Source organism: Suricata suricatta, chromosome 16, assembly GCF_006229205.1.
Source record: "Suricata suricatta isolate VVHF042 chromosome 16, meerkat_22Aug2017_6uvM2_HiC, whole genome shotgun sequence".
Taxonomy (NCBI): Eukaryota; Metazoa; Chordata; class Mammalia; order Carnivora; family Herpestidae; genus Suricata; species Suricata suricatta.
Window position 1 is genome coordinate 6,194,144 of NC_043715.1, and position 16,986 is coordinate 6,211,129.

The following is a 16,986-nucleotide window of genomic DNA, read 5'->3' on the forward strand; positions in this document are numbered from 1 at the left end:
CCCCCCCTTTTTTCACATCACACGCACATCTCACATTCTGGACAATAATTTCCAGAACTATTACTCAGTGGCTATAAAACATTTGGCCAGTATTTTATCACTGCCTCCCACCTTCCCCCACCACCATGGACAGTGTGGTTGTTTCATTTTATGCCACTATAAACAACTCCACAATGAACATCCTTGTGAAATGTGTTTTTCTACCCTATATTTAGGATTATTTCCTTAGGCCAGATTCCCAGAAATGAAATTAATGGGACAAAGGGTAAAAAAAGCCTATTTTACGTCATTGCCAAACTGGTGTCATTAAAGAGAACTGGAGAGCCATGGCTAAGGCGGGGGGAAGGGGGGGGGAGGGCTCTGTCCTGAGCCCTGGGCCTGGCTGGGTCCTGGAGAAGCCATGCTGTGACCAGGGGGGCTCGGTGGGACCGCCCAGTGGCCAAGGGCCCACAGTGTGACCGGGCTGCCCGGGGACTGGGGTCACAGAGGTCTGCACACTGGGGTCTGGGTGCTTGGGGCTGCTGCTCTCCCATGGGAGCTGAGTTGCCTCTGTCCTTTGGCTCTTGGGGACTGACAATGGGCTGACTTAGGGGTCCTGGTGTCTGCCAGACCTGGAAGAGACCACTCTCCTTCCTCTGTTTCTGGGATGAGCTTCTCTGGAGCCCCTCAATGCCTGGATCAGGCTCAGGAGAGCAGAGCCTGGGGGGAGGGGGCTTCGTGAGGGCCCCTAGTGACCCCAAAGGCCCTCAAAGCTAGCATTCCAACCTGGGGACCCTCTTAGACTTCCCACATCAAAGCAGGCAAGGAGTGGGGTGACCAAAGTCCCCCCGAGGCGCCCAGGCTTCACCTCCCCCTGCTTTCCGGGGAGCCAGCTCCTTCCCACCCAGACTTGCCTGGTTTCCATGGGGATCCCTCTAGAAGTGAATGTGAATCATCATGTCTGCGACCCCCAAGGTGAGGCTCCAGGCTGACTCAAGGCATGTGTTGGGAAGGTATCTAGCACCGCGCCCAGGAAGGGGGGCTGGGAAGAGGCTCCTGGACCCCAAGAGGCGCAGCCGGTCTGGATACACCCTCCATGAGCTCACTCCCGAGGCCAGTGGGGACCCCGGCTGAGAAGAGCAGGCTGTCCCGAGTGGGAGTGGGGGTGGGGTTGGCGCCCCAGCACCCTGCTGGGTGAGCCACGCTCCAGACAGGTCCCCTCTCCCCGTGTGTGGAGGGGACCCCTCTCCGTGCAGCCCGACTCCGCATGGCATCATCACCCTGGAATAAGGTCGGATTTGTTCCCGCCCCGCCGCCCGCTGGACATACAGCCTGAACTCGAAGGAGAGACGTCAGGCCAGAGGGCCGGGAAGCCCCTTCCAGCCCACCTGGAGGGTCAACAACAGTGACCACTGCAATAATGACGGGGCCGTGACCTCTGGCGGTACCACAGAACGGCTCAGGTTGGGGGGGGTTTAGCTCACAACCCCCACCCCCCACTGCTTTTCAGAAAACAGAGATAAAATTCATACAAAATTAAACATTAGCCATTTTAAAACATACAATTCAGTGGCAGTTCGCACACTCACGATGTTGTGCGAACTTCACGTCAGGTCAGCGCTAAGGCATTTTCAGGCTCCGAAAGGAGACCCCAGACCCAGGATGCAGTCACTCCCCCATGGGGCTGCTGGCCACGAGTCTGTGATCTGTCCCCACGGGGTGGCCTGTCATGGACATTTCATGTCAGTGCAAATGGGCAGCACGTGGCCCTTCTCTCTGGCGCTTTTCCCTTGAGGCTTTGGACGTTCACCCACGCAGTGTGTGTCAGTGCTTTGTCCTTTTCCATGGCTGCGTAACGTCCCACTGAATGGATGGTGGGGCCATGTTTGGTTCGCTCATTCGACAGCTGAGGGACATTTGGGTGGTGTCCCCCTTTCGGGGACGGGGAGCAGTCTGCTGTGTATCTCTTGGAGGAGAAGGAAGGACGTGTGCTCTGCACACACGTCCCTCGAGAAGCCCCTGGCACAGGACGGCGCAGGTGCCCCTGGCTGGCGTGCAACACACAGGCACTGCGCGGCCAGCACCGTGCTGAGGACAGGGATCATGCCACTGAGCCGTCCTGCAGCCCTGCAGGGGGCTGGGTTCATCCCCGTTGACCATATGCTCCCGATGGAACGGGTACAGAGAGGCGCCAACGTGTCACAGGCCCCTGTCTTCAACAGACAGACCCAGGATTCAATCCCACAACCGCCAGGGACTGCGACCTCCACCCCTCGCTCCACCAACGCCTCCAGCCTGATCCCCACTCCAGTGTGCACACCTACGGGCTTGCACACTGCGGACGTGTGCTGTGTGCACAAAGGAGCCAGGACCAGAACCCGGCACAGCAAGGGTCTCGGAACCTGTCCACCCGCCACCACCCAGCCCTGCGGGCCCCCAGGACACCTTCGGCTCCACCAGGCATCGAGGGCTGAGATCCACACAGGCTCCTTTGGGAAAGGCCTGTCAAAATATTTTGATGTTCTCTTTAATCCCACAAAGGGAAAGCCATACCACAGAAGTTAAGCGGTGATAAAAATGCTACTCCGTGGGTCAGTCTGGGCCAGAGTTCCGGAACCAATCTCCTCTGAGGCCTTTCACACCCGCCTCGCCTTGTTTCCATAAACCAGGGGTACCCAACATAACTTCAGCTTTTCTAGTTGCCCCAGGGCCACTGTCCCCGTCGCCATCCACCGGCAAGCTGCACCGCACTCAGCGTGCCACTCTTGGTCACGCTAAACATCCACACAGCTGCCTGCCGCCCCCCTCCTGGCCTCTGACTCGGAGACTCTGTGTCAGTCTGAATGGCATCTCCGAACATCCTCTTGAAGCCAAATGGCTACCTCTTCCTGCTGCTGATGTACCGCCCCCCACCTCCTCACCTCTCCAGCTCACCCCTCTTCTGTGAAACCAGAGTGACAAGCTATTTTATCAGAACTGCGTGTAAAGTACAAGCAACTTGGTTTTGAGCAAGAACATCTCTTGGGAGAAAAATACGCCCCTCTTGTCTTCCATTTGATCATCCTTCCTTGGTTGCAGGGAACTTGATAACAAAGGTCTGTGTGGTGTAAGTGGCTCCTGGATCCGTGCTGTTGGACAGAACTTTCCGTGACAGGGGCAATGCTCTCTCTCTGCACTGGCCAGTGCTGTTAGCCTCGGGTGGGCTACTGAGCACATGCAATGTGGCCAGTGCAGCGGTCACCTCGGGACTGAATTCGTGCAGTCATTCAACAAATGGAACCCCTCACACGTGTAAGCTGGTGCCAGTGCCTGGGCACATGACCCTACAACCATGGAGCGTTGGAGACGGGGGAGGCAGATGACCCAGAAAAATGGGGGACTCTGATGGATGGAAATTTGTGTTCTCAGGGCCTGGCTTCTCACCTTTGCCCCTGGGCACCTCTGACAGCTGAGCAACGGACCAGGTGAGTCTAGAAGGGAGGCTGCATGGAGAGGCCAGCCCTGCCTCCCACTCCTCTGCCGACTCTCAGGACCTGCCAGACTGGGAGCAGCCTTGCCAGCTCCCCCTGCCCCACTCCGCACCCCTGCACGGCCCTCCCCACCTCCGGCAGCCCTGGGGAACCCATGGCCCTCCCGGGAGTCAGGTGTTGCCATCAGCCCCGTGACATGCCAATGAAGGTTCTGAGCAGGTCCGTGTCTGTCCCCAATCACACACGGCTGTTCAGGACAGAGCTGGATGGAGAACCGAGACCTTCAGAGTAGACGTCCTGGCCTTTGTGTGTAACAGCTACGGAGTTACAAATCCAGAGCTCACCCACCCTGTCCTCCCCCAGGACGGCTCAAATGGGCAAGGCAGTGACAAGGGTCAGCGCACAGATGGAGCCACTGGAATGCTCCTGAAGTTCTAAACCACCGTGGACGCCTGTGCGCTGGGGTCTGCTGAAGCTGGACCCCGAGCCCCCTGTCACCAGAGGTCCTCTTCCAATGAGTGACGTACGTTCTCACAAAGGCCTGGACACACATGCTGCCTGAGCACTAGGCGGCCCCAGACCGGAATCACCCGGAAACTACCCAAATGTCCATCGATGGAAGAACGGAGGAAGAACGTGCGGTCTCTTCACCAGGTACAACGCGACACAACAGTGAGAAAGAGTGATCGCGCCTAGGCGCAGCCGGCAAAGGAGCTGCATGAACCAAACGCGGAGGAAAAGAAACTAGACACGGAAACACAGACCATGTGCTTCCGTTAATATAAAGTTCAGAAGTATACAAAGCATACCCCATGCTGTGAGAAGTCGGGGTGCTGGGGTACCCGCTGCCTGGTCTGCCTGAGCCTGAGGGGCTTTCTAGAGATCCTGGACGTTCAGCACTCAAGCCAGGAGCGCCCTGGGATCACCAGGATGGGCCGGCACACTACAGGTCACCCGTGAGTAGGGACGGTACTAGAGAAGCCACGAGGAAGCTTCTGGGAGGCTCGGTACCATTCCAGGTTTTGATTCAGGTTGATGGTAGCGTGATGTTAAGACGCATCAAGCAGGACCCGATAGATACTTCTCTGCATGTGTGTTACGTTTCAATAAAGGAGCTTTAGAGTCGAATCTAGGCTCCCCTTGCTGGCTGTGTGGCCTCAGGCAAGTCACTTGGCCTCTCTGAGCCTCAGTTCTCCCCCTTGCAAAAACGAGATAGGATTCACACCTATTAGGATGGCTATTTTTAAAAAGGGAGTAACAAGTGTCGGAGAAGACATGGGGAAAGTCGTCCTCTGGGCTGGCAGGAGTGTGACATGGTGGCACCTCTTGAAAAGTTGGACGGATCTTCAAAGAGTTAAACAGTTTCCACATGACCCCCATGGGGAGTGTGATGGTGTGTGACTTACACTGCAATAAAAAGGTGACAGCAGACCCACGTTCAGGGTGCTGCGAGAGTGAGTGGGTGGCCTGTGGGCTCAGCACCTGTGAGAGCTTCGAATAGGTCACCGCAAGGGGGTTACACAGGACGGCCCTAGACAGGCGGTCAGGCGGGGCCACAGGCAGGGACACGATGAAGCCAGGGTCTAGCTGTTTGACCTCAATGAGTTAAACTCCCCACACCGGGCCAGGGGCTAAGCAGCAGCTCAGCAGACCAAAGTGAGCATTTTCAAGCCCCAACAAGGAGGAAAAAAGGAGTTTCTGTGCAAATGATCTCCAGCTTCTCCCCAAACTCACAGATGACTCCAAAAAAGGTGGGACAGAGAGGGGTGTTCCGGCCAGGAGTCGGCCCTGAACACAGGGGTGGTCTGTCAGCTCTGGAAGGCCGGCGACCAGCAGGACCCCAGCAGTTAGAGGCTGCCTCCCCCAGACCCGCCCACCCCACACACTCTTACCCCATCTCAACCAAGCCCCACTGTGCGAAGCCCACCATGGGGGCCCGGGAGGGGTCACCGGGCAAGGGCGCTGCCAGCCCCCCTCCCTGCCCCTGGACCTTGGCCGAGCAGTGCCTGGAGGCTGGGCCGCAAGGGCAGGGCCGATCGGGGCAGGCCAAGGCTGTCCTCTATGGACTGCACTCCTTGAAGACGGTCAGGAGGCAAGTTCTGGCTCATTACTCATGAGTCCGGCCATGGCAGCTGCCCCTTTTATGGATAAATGGCTCAAGAGGTTTGATGACAGAGGAAGAAGTGATGTTTCCATGTTGGGACTCTCCGACCTCAGCCCCCACTGTGGGATGGAAGCCCGAGTCCCGAGGGTGGGGTGCTCCGCATCTGTACCGTGGGGCCCCTCCCATCCGTGTGGCTGATCGATCGAAGCGCTGGAGGGCCAGGACGCTAAGTCAACACATTTCCGGCCACTGAGTCGGCAGCTACTTGGAGGGAGCGACAGCAGGCCAGCCAACTCCAGATGCCGGGCCGGGAGGTCCACCGGCACCATCTGGCGGATTCCTCAGGCCTCTGCTTGGACCCCCATCCCGGAGAGCAAGCAGGGAGGCGCAGGGCAGTCTGACACTGGGCCCCAGGTCACAACAGGTAGGTGGAGAGGCCAGGTCACTGACTTAAAGGTCAGGTCCCCACCCCCTACACCACGCCCCACACTGCCAGAGGCTGGCCTGGGGGTGCCCCGATGACCGGGGGTGGCAGAGTGGGCCTTTTTAAGTTTATTTATTTATTTAGAGGGGGGAGGGGCAGAGAGAGAAGGAGAGAGAGAATCCCAAGCAGGCTCTGTGCTGTCAGCGCAGAGCTGTGAGATCATGACCTCAACCGAAATCAAGAGCCAGATGCTCAGCCCACGGAACCACCCAGGCGCCCCCAGAGTGGGCCCTTCAAAGGGAGGTGGGGGTTGAGGCATACAAAGGTAAGGACAATGCAACATGACAGCTGCATGGAGTGGGGGGTGGGGAGGGCCTCCCAGAGTGACCTTCGAGCCGGGCCTTCAGCAGGGCCGGGGAGTGCCAGGTGCGCCCGGCAGAGGGAATGGAAAGTACGGGGAGCCCCGGGGAGCCCCAGGTTGGCGCCCCTGGTCTGGAAACAGGAAGCTGTGGGATGAGCAGGGACGTTCAAGGATTCCTAAGCTGGTGCCTGAGACGGGACCCAGACAAGGGCACAGCCCCTCACTGCCCAACCTTCCCAAACCCTTGGACTTTCTCTCTCTCCTCTCCCTTCTGTTTTAAAAAATTGAGGTAGACCTGTAAGCAGTCAGGTGTGGAGGTGTGGAAGGCCCAAGCTGTGTGCGTGCGGCAGGATGTATTTTTGCCTCTCTGCCTCGCCTCTGTCCCTGTGGGTCCTTCTGGAGCTGCTCACAAATGGAATCACAGGGGACTCGGCTCCTGCGTCTGGCTCCTTCTGCTGGGCTTGTCTGCGAATTCCATGTCTGTAGCTCATTCTCTCTAATTGCAGACCCGTGTTCCTTCCAACGTGCCACCATTGGCTGTGACTCTTTGCTTGTTTCCAGTTTGGGCTCCCATGTAGAAAGCTGCTGTGAACGTTTCTGTACATATTTGGGGTGGGCGGAGCAGAGACAAAAGCGTTTGGGTAAATACCCAGGAGTGGGATTCCTGGGTGGCCCACAGGGTACAATGCTTCTATCGAAGCCCAAGGAACACACGTTCACAGGGAATCACACGGACGTTTGACGTGACGCCGAGCTCCTTTGTCGAGCCTCTGTCACAGGTAGTTACGCCTTGGAAGGGACAAAGGCTCCTGAGTTTGGAGGACAGAATCAGGCCAGCGACGGAGCTCAATTTTCTGAAAAGGTGGAGCTGTTACACAGAGGACCACTGAGCCCGGAGAGACAGCACCTTCTCAAAACTAGACTCGGGGCCACAGAGGAAGTGGTGGCAGAACAGAAACTCTGTGGCTGCGGTGGCAGGAAGGGCCGGCTCCCTCCCCTGCACGTCCGGCGTGCCCCCCACGCTCCCCACAGATGCGTGTGCAAAAGGAGAGAGCAGGTTTGCTCAAGATCAGAGAGCTCGGAGCGCAAGGCTGGGAGCAGGAATGGTACTTTTCTTTGTTAATATTGGTAGTAATTTAACTCTAGGATCACACACCAAGGTCATGCGGGCCTGTCTATATCCACCTGGTGTCCCTGATGTAAGAAGACCAGCTGGGATCAGTGAATTTTTAGGTCTTCAAACACACATACTAGTTGATGGTGGAAAGCCGCTGGGGAAAAGCTGTGGCCTGAGACAGCCTGCAAACGGGGGCACCTGTCTCTGTGTCCTGCTAGGCCAGGCCCGTCTCAACCCTGGTAACTTCCCGAGCGCCGAGGTCGGCTGATCATGTCCCATGGGACCCTGAGTTTCGATGTGTCACGTTATCGGCTGTCCAGGGTAACAGTCTCGATCGAGGGCCATCTCTGTGCCACCTGCGTGGGTCAATCAGGGCTGGCAGGCATTTTCCCACGGGGTCCTCAGAACGACTCATGAGATCCAAGGGATGCCATTTCACAGTTGAGAAAAATGAGGCCCAGAGAAGAGAGATTGCCTGCTCTACAGTCATGCACCCACTTATTAATGAAGCCAGGGCTGGAGTGCTAGCCCTTTGATCTAATCCGAAGGTCAGAAAACATTTTCTGCAGAAGGCCAGATAGTAAATTCTTTAGGCTCTGTGAGTCACATGGTCTCTGTCACAGTAACTTGACAGGGCTGTGGCGGTGTGAAAGCAGCCACAGACGAGATACAAATAATTGTGGCTATGTTCCAAAAAAACTTTATTTACAAAACAGGCCGGGCCAGCCAGGCTTTGTCTGGGGCCATAGCATGCCAACTACTAATTTAAACCATTCCAGAGTGTAAACGTATAATGGATGGCTGGGTGCACAGATGGGCAAAAATGAGTGGAACATTTTCTTTCTTTTGCTTTTTACGGTGGCTTTAGCAGGTGGGTAGGTGAGTGGATGAACTTGGTATTTATCGTATCTTCCACGGCTGGGTCCTACTGAGATGGTCTCCAGCGATGTCTTCTCTGAGGGCTGGCCTTTGCCATCCCCCTAAATTCTGGGGATGCATCAATCAGCCACATGCTACAGAAATTTCCCAGGGACTTACGTGGGGGGAAAGTCCCTTGGGCCTATCCCTAAATGAAAACAAAAAACCCAGAAGCCAGAGCTACCCACGTCCTGGGGACACAAGCCTGCTGGAGGACGACCTAGAAGTGAGCTGTCAGGACCCCACATGGGGTGGCCCACGTCTCACTCTTGTCCCCAGAACAGCGAAGATGAGCCAGCGTGACTGAAGTCTCCTTCAAAGAACCTCTGACAGCGTAGAGAAAGCTGGCCACACATCAGCACAGACTTCCAGAAAATACCCAGAGGAAAGAGGGAGGGAGGAAGGGATGGGGGAGGGAGGAGAAGATGGAGAATGAGGTTTTGGCCCAAGGTGCACAAGAACTGGGCCCAGGGTCACCCAGCTGGGAGGGGCAGGGCGGAGATGGGACCCCCAGCTCTCCCAAGGTAGCATCTGCCTGTCATGAGCCCCCAGAGCTGGACCTCAGGGTGGTGAGTAGATGAAGGTTTCGGGGTCACCCACTGCGCTCTATGCTCCACGGATGCCCCTTAAGGCCATTCCCTCGGTGTCCAGCCTCGGGACGCACCGTCAGGCACTCACGCCTCCCTGACATGATTCGACACCTCTTCTCCGAGATCACGGACAGCCCTGGGCGATGCCGCCTGCTCTCCATGACAACCTGAGGGAGGGAGGAGGCCTGGAGGACTCTCCGAGCCCCGGGTCCTGTTCACGGGAACACCCTGAGGTGTGGAGCGTTGTTCTTCCCATTTCACAGATGAGTCAACGAGGCACCGAGCAGAAAAGTCACAAGAAGCAGTGGGGCCATGACTTAAATCCTGCCTCACCCAACTCTCTGAATCACTGTCAAGCCCCGTAATCATGACGATGATCATGCTGGCGTCCATGACAGCACAGAACAGCCACCCAGTTGCAGAAAAGGGAGGAAGAAGGGAAGAAAGGAAAAAGGAGGAAAGAAGAGGCCCCTGGGGATACAGCACATAGGGCACGGTGGGTTTTCCGGTCCTGGAAACCAGCCTAGGGCACCGGAGACACCGGCCCAGAGCCCACTCAGGAGTCTTCTGGGGGCCCCGGAGTCCGTGTCGTCGGCACAGTGAACAAGGGGGCTGAGGGGAAGAACTCTAATTAGAAACAAGAATGGCACACGATAAACATGTATGCTGACTGCTGGCCCCAACTCACAGTGAGACCAACGTGCTGCACACGGGGCGCCACGGGCATGGGGAGCAAGTGCCATCTGGGCACAGGCCTGCCCGAGAGACCAGCGCAGGCCCCACGATGTCAGGCCCACATGGACTCATTATTTCCAGAAGGTGCCGCCCTGCACTAATTACGCCCAAATGGATGTGGCCATATTTGGTCAGAGTTTCAAGGCCAATCTTTCATAGCCCCTTAGGAGGGTGTGAGGTCATTTTAAGGCTCCTGGGAGGCCACATGGAGGTCATGGCACGCAGTTGTTTCTTTTGCGAACATTCTCCAGGCTACGCCGGCACCGCGATTCCGGAGGACGCTGCATGTGGGGCGTGAGCAGACGCTGGCGGAAGAGCTCGGGAGGGAACAGGTCATTTCTTGCAAAGGAAGGCGCGGCCCGGGATCCCTGCAGGCACCAGGTCAGCCTCTGCTCAGGCAAGTGCAGACATCCACCGTCCAAGGGCGGCTTTGTGGTCCCGCCTCTGCGATGCCGGGACTCAGCTGTCACCCTCGCCAGGAACTTCATTCAGCTCAACTGGCATATATTCGACACCTCCCGTGTACCAGCACCACCGAAACAATGAGGAATCACACCGATGGTGATCTAGCTTCACCTACAACAACCTAGAACGCGACGGCCAGCACTCAAGGCAGCCCTCCAGACAGATTCACTACGACTGCATTCTTCCGGCGCAGATGAAAACCACCGCGGAATCACTGCGCACCTCAGGGAATGGCTTTAGAAAGACCAACAAACATAGCAAGTGTCGTGGAGGATGTGGAGAAATCGGAACCCTGGGCACTGCTGGTGGGAAGATACAATGTAGAGCCGTCGTGTAAAACAGTATGAGGGTCCTCAGGAAACTAAACTCAGAATTACGATATGATCCGGCAACCCCACGTCTGGGTACATACCCCAAACGGAACAAAAAGTAGGGGACTTGAACGGATACTGTACCCCCACGTTCACAGTGTTGTGTTCACAACGGCCGGAAGGCGGAAGCAATCCAAGTGCCGGTCAGCGGGTGATCGATCGAGGAACCGAGGTGCCGCACACCCCTACCGTGGGATATTACTCCGCCCGAAAAAGAAGGGCCTTCGGACACGAACCTTGAGGGCATTAGGCTAAGTGATGTGCTTACTCGTGCGTGAGGGACCTCATGTGGTCAGATTCACAGAGACGGAAAGCCGAACGGTGGCGGCCACGGTCTGGAGGGTGGGGTGGGGTGGGGGGTTAGTGTGTTGAGGGGACAGAGGTTCAGTTTTGCAAGCAGACAACAGTCCTGGTAGCTGGATGGCGGTGACGGCAGGAACAAGGCGAAGGTGCTGGAGGGACTCAGAACTCGTAACTTGGGGGGGGGGGGGCACTGTATCCAGTGACGGCCAGGACGCTCCCACGCTGCTGTCGGGACTATGAGCCGGCAGAGCGCCCTGGGAAGGGACCGGGCCACATGGGCTGAAGCTAAGCCTGTCCCTCCCCTTTGCCCCAGGAGCGCCATGGCGAGACCCCCTCCCCCACGACAGGGATGTGTGTGCGATTCCACGACCCGACACTCACAGCAGCACTTTGCCAATGCCCCCGGTTGTGATGTGTGTGAAGACGTCACTGCACAGTCCCCCAGCAGAGAACCAACCACCGGCAGTGAGAACGAGCAAATGACACACCTGTTCAGCACGTGGCGAGTCGCCCCCGACCAGAGCGCGGGCGCACAAGCCCTTCCACGTAAGCCCTGGAAAGGGGCAGGCCAGTGGTCACCGTGGGCCGTGGTGGCTGGAAGGGTAGGAAGGAGGCTCTCGGGGGCGGTGACACTGTGTGTCTTAATCTGGGGACAGGCTACCAGGATGTGTTCCCTCATGGCGCAAACTCACCAACGCGTACACTTACGATGTGTGTGCCGACAAAAAGTTTCCTTCGAAAAGACTACACTCCTCTGAATCAGCGGCTGCCAATCTATGAGACCACAGCGGGGGCTTGGGAAATTATTCTGATTTTTCTCATCACGCATGCCGGCATCCTGCAACAGAGAGCCTGAGTGCACCAGGCACATTCCGGGCTGTGGGGATGCCATGGTGAGTGAGACCCATCCTTGCCCACAAGCATGGCGTGTAGACTGGAAAAAAAATGGTACATCCCCATAAACAGGTACATTGTATCTCAAACAGGGACATTGTATCTCAGACGTAGGTACAGGCTCTTGTTACGGATACAAATTTGTTGAAAGGTAAGACTGTGTTCAGAATATCTTTATGAAATTTTATGTATTACTCAAATCATAATGGCAGAGAACCCAGGCGTGGGAGTCAGAAACCCTGACTCCACACGTTGGCTCTGCCTCGACAGGCGCTGGGCCCCGGGCTGCAGGACAAGTCGGTCTTCTGAAACCTGTTTCCTCCCTCATCTGTGATGTGAGGCTAACAGAGCCCAGCGGATGGGGTCACTGCGAGAGCCGGATGACAGGGTGCACATACTGTACTAAGCTCAGGGTCCGGCACACTAACGTCAGCACGCGCAGCACCGTGGACCTACTGTGTGCCCTGAATACACAAGGCTCTGGCCCTCATGGGGGTCTCCCCTGCAGTGGGGAGACAGGCAGAAAACAAGTAAGCAAAAACAGTTGGATGTCAAATGGCGAGTTCAAGTAACATAAATAGAGCAGATAGTGCCAAAGCAGATGCTGGCTTTTGGCACGGGTGAATAATTGCACAGGAAAGTGGAGTGTAATTTAACCAGCACACAGAGATCATTCTAGAGAAATATGCAGAAACACTGCTCGATACTTCCCAAGGTAAACCACCCCCCATCCTGAAATGAGACGATCTCCCCCCCAGAAAGTGACATAACAGGACTGTACGAACAAGCCCCTTGTGGCAAGGGTCAGAATTTCACCATTAGATACTTTCTTCCTCGACAGACAGGTCCTCCTAGAATCTCGTAGAAAGGTTTCATCTGTGAGTGGGGGAGCAAAGAAGAAAGGCAGGGAAGGGAAGGGACCTATGCCATGAGAAGGGTCTGTGTGATTCTTCTGGTCAGAAAACAAAACCACTGTAAACCGAGTCTCCCTTGTGCTGCCTGAACAGAAAGCTCCAAGCTTTCACACGACTCCTGGGGTCATCGGGGCCCATCCCTGGGGATCCAGAGGGGCTCTTCTGTGAGGTCCTAACTGCCTCATTTCACGTGGTGTCTTGAGAAGCTGCCGTCTTCTTAGAGGCAGGCAGGGTATGATCTTAGACAAATGAACACAACAGTTCTGGAGGACACGGGGGCTGCCAGCCATTGCCCTGGTCTTTCGAATAAGGGGCAGGAAATCCCCCGGGCTCAGACCTTGCCTGGGGGGCTGCGGGCTTCCATCCCAGGGTCCCGAGGTGTGGGTCCAGAGCCAGGGTCTCACAGCTGGCGGCAGGGCCTCGAAAGTGGGATCTCTAGAACTATTAAAAATCTGCTCCTGAAATACGGGGGTGACTCAGAAGCCTGCGAAGGGATGTTTGCAGCGGCTTCGAGGTAACTGCCGGAGCCTGGCAGCCACGACGTGCTCCAGCCAGTGAACGGGCAGCTACGCTGGTACACACCGGAACATTATTCCGTGCTAAAGAGGAGGGAGCTGGGAGCCCATGAAAAGACACGGAGGAACTGCAGATGCCTATTACTGAGGCAAACCAGCCCATCTGCAGAGGCCACATGCTGTAGGATTCCAACTCTAGGACATTCTGGAAAAGGCACAGGTATGGGGCCCATGAGAGATCAGGGGTGGCCCGGGCTGGGGGACGGGGCTGGACGGACAGAGCACGGAGGATTTTCAGGGCAGTGAAACTGCTCTCTATGACATTAGACTGGTGGGTCTCTGTCACTGTCCTTTGTCCAAATTCATCACGGACCCAGAGCCCAACTATGGGCTCTGGGTGACGAGGAGTCAATGCGGGTGCATCGGCAGTAGGAGATGTGCCATCCACTCTGGTGGGGACGCTGCTATGCAGAGCGCTAGGCATGGGGGTGGCAGGGGCTCTACGGGAGAGCTCTGTGCCTTCCCCTCAATTTCGCTGTGAACCAAAAACTGCTCTAAAATAAGTAAATCTAAAAAAAAAAAAAAAGACAGAAAGAAAGAAAAAAATCTACTCCTCCAAGGCAGAGAGAGGAGAGAGACAGGCGCAGTCACGTCAGGGAGAAGCCAGGTTGGAAGAGGGGAGTTCTGGGATGTGGACTCAGAACGCCTGGGTCCCCTGGGTCCCCGGCGCACTCTGCAGCCCCCTCACCCCGGGTGCCTCGGCTTTGCCGCCACTTCAAACGGGACGGTGGCTGTGACGGTCGGGACCTTCTAAGTGATCGTTCTGGGCACAGAAGTGAGGCCAAGGTCCAGGCCCACACGTGTGCCTACGTGACACCGATGAACCACCTACTCACGGGCATCTGCCTTTTAAAACTCTGCCTATGACGGAAGAACTACTTCTTATGACCTAACGAGCAGAGGCAATAGTAAGAATAGTTAACATGTGATAGAGCATAAGGACAGACAGACAGGAATGCAGCTGTAACAGCTGGCCCCTCCCCCTGTCCACCTGCACTCTCCAGGACCCCTGCTCGTGGTGATGAGTCGCACATGTCCCCTCTTTGCACAAACAAAAGACCCTGCGTTCCTGACTACCGGCATTCCAGATCAATGCCATGTAACCGGCAGTGCCGAACCAAACCGAATACACCGTATCCGAAAGCAAAATCTAACACCCAACCCCAAGATTTTATCTTGGGCTGCCTCTTCTTTACACTTTTCAGAATCGAGAAATTAGCTCCTGGGTCCCAATGGATTTACATGAACCCCCAGAATTCCGGAAGCCCCCAATCTGACTCCAAAGATCTCTCCACTCGAGTTCTCCACCTCCTCTGCCTCTCTGCCCAGCGTTACAGACCCACACAGATACCCCCTCATGTGCTTGGCAAGCATTTGCTCCAAGAAAAAAAAACACAGTCCAGAATCCCTTCCCTTAAGAACGTCTCAGCTGAGCGGGGGAGTCAGACGGCGAGAATTCCATGTGTGGGGCACCGCGGTTGAGGACGCCCCGGAGCCCTAGGAGAGGTGCACTTGCTCAGCCAGGAGACCGTTCCCTTCGGACAGTTATGTGACTTCTGAACTGGGTTTGGAAGGGTGCACAGTTTCTGCGGCAGAGGGACAGAGGTTGGGGGAGATGAGCTGGAAACCGGTTAGCTCCAGATTATGGGAGAGACTTGAACACCAGAGTGTAATGCCTGGATTCCCACTGAGGAACCCAGGGGCTCACGGGGGTTTGGTTCCCCCCCCACACGAGGCTGAGTCCTCCAAAAGTGTAAGCAGCCACTCGCTGGACCTGCCACTCAGGATCATGGCCGCAATGCGTCTTTGCAAGTAGGTGAGGCCTGAGCAACCACGTCTTTCTGTCCCCACTGCTGCTGTCCTACAGACACCGAGAGCCACCGTGACACAGCGAGGGCCATGCCACCCTCTACTCGATGTCTCTTCCTAGACACGCATGCCATGGTGTGATTTCTGCTACGTCCGTGAGAAGCACCGCTGAGCGTGTCTCAAACGGTGGGGTAGGAGCCACCCGCTCCATTTCAGCACCCATCTACTCAAGACGTTCCAAAATCCCATCTCCGGACGAGCCTGGGTGAGTTAGCTTCTGAAGCTGGGAGGTTAGGTGGGGGGGGGAGGGTGTTCCCTTCATAGAGACCCAAGCAAACCCCCCAAAATCCCTTCTGGAGACTCAGGATCATGAATAAATGACAACGTGACAACTCACAGAAGCTAGCAAGAGACAGCAAAGTCTGAGTTGGAGAGTGTGGTTTGTTTGCTCAGTGGGTCACTCATCCACTCAACAAACACCCACGGGTGGTGCTCTGTGCTCTGTGTCCAGGAGCTCGCCGGGGCATGGGGGTCAGGTGAGCACAGGGGGAGATAAAGTGCTACAAGACGGTCACAGACTCTCCCATGGGGATAGAGACAACCACCGATGGTGCTCGAAGCTGACTCCTGAGGAACGAGCTGCAGTGAGAGGAAGGAGACAGAGAGACCCCCCGGGGCAGGAGGAAAACGGCATTTGGGGAACGGTGGGAAGCAGGCCTGGCTGCAGCCGGGCACACCCGCAGGAGAGGGCTGGCTGATGAGGGCAGAGCGCCAGGCTGGCTCGGCAAGGGCGGGAGGGCCAAGCCGCAGGCATGGATGTGCCCTGTGGCTTCCGCCAGGCCGAGGGGCAGGCTGGCGGTCTGGGCCCAGGAGAAGGACAGGGGCGGGGGGTCTTCTCCCCGCCAGGGCCCAGGGAAGCGGGCTCGTGGAGCATCTGCAAACCCCGACGTCTGACACACAAACTTCTCCGCAAAACGGAATGAAATCCTACCGAGACATAGCACAGCGCACACGGACCTCGGAAACATGACGCTGGACCCAAAAGGCCTCGTGTTGTGCGACTCTGCTTCCCCACAACGTGCAGAAGATGCAAATCCGCAGAGACAGAAAGAAGGTGCTCGGCCGTCGGGAGCTGGGGGAGGGGACGGGAGCATCCCCAGCCTCTGGAGGCGATGTGAGCGTGCGCCCCAGACGTGGTGCTCCTGAGGGCAGCGAAGGCAGCTCAACTGTATACTTTACACGGGCCAATTTTACGTTACAGGAGCTTCACCTTGATTTTTAAAAAAGTCTAAAGTAAGCACAATGGATTCTAAGCATCTTACAGACCCGAGGATGACGCTGGAGGGCAGGGCTGGGGCCACGTGGGAAGACGGTCCTGGGCAGGTGGAGTAGGCCCTGCAGACCTCCCCCTGGCCAGCAGACAGCGGCGTCCCTTTCCTGGACAGAGAGGGGAAGGGCCGGGGTCTCAGGGGGCTCCTGCAGAGGCCCTTTCAAGAGCAGAAATCATCTCCCGGCTTCTAATCATGTGCTAATCATTCAGATGATGGATGACGTCAGGCTGGTCCGCACAGGATGCTCACGCCCGCGAGCGTCGGCCCCCCGCGGAGAAGCCAAGCCCTCGGTGCATTGTGACCAATCAGTGTCCACACACTCCTGACACCAGTTTTGGGGGGCTCAGCCATTTCCATGGAAACCCCGTGACCACTTTGGGTAAAAACAGGGTCATTCTTGCACAGAGAAAGACGATTTTATACACACACACACACACACACACACACACACACTCATGCACGCCCAGCCATGTCCTCAGCTTGAAATAAATAATCTACAAACTGGATTAAGAGTCTGCTTCCTGAGCCTCAGACACACAGTTTATTCATTTATCAAATATTTATTGAGCGCTTCCTGTGTGCCACAAAAGTGCTTCCAGCATGTTCCAGGCGTTGGGGACACGTCA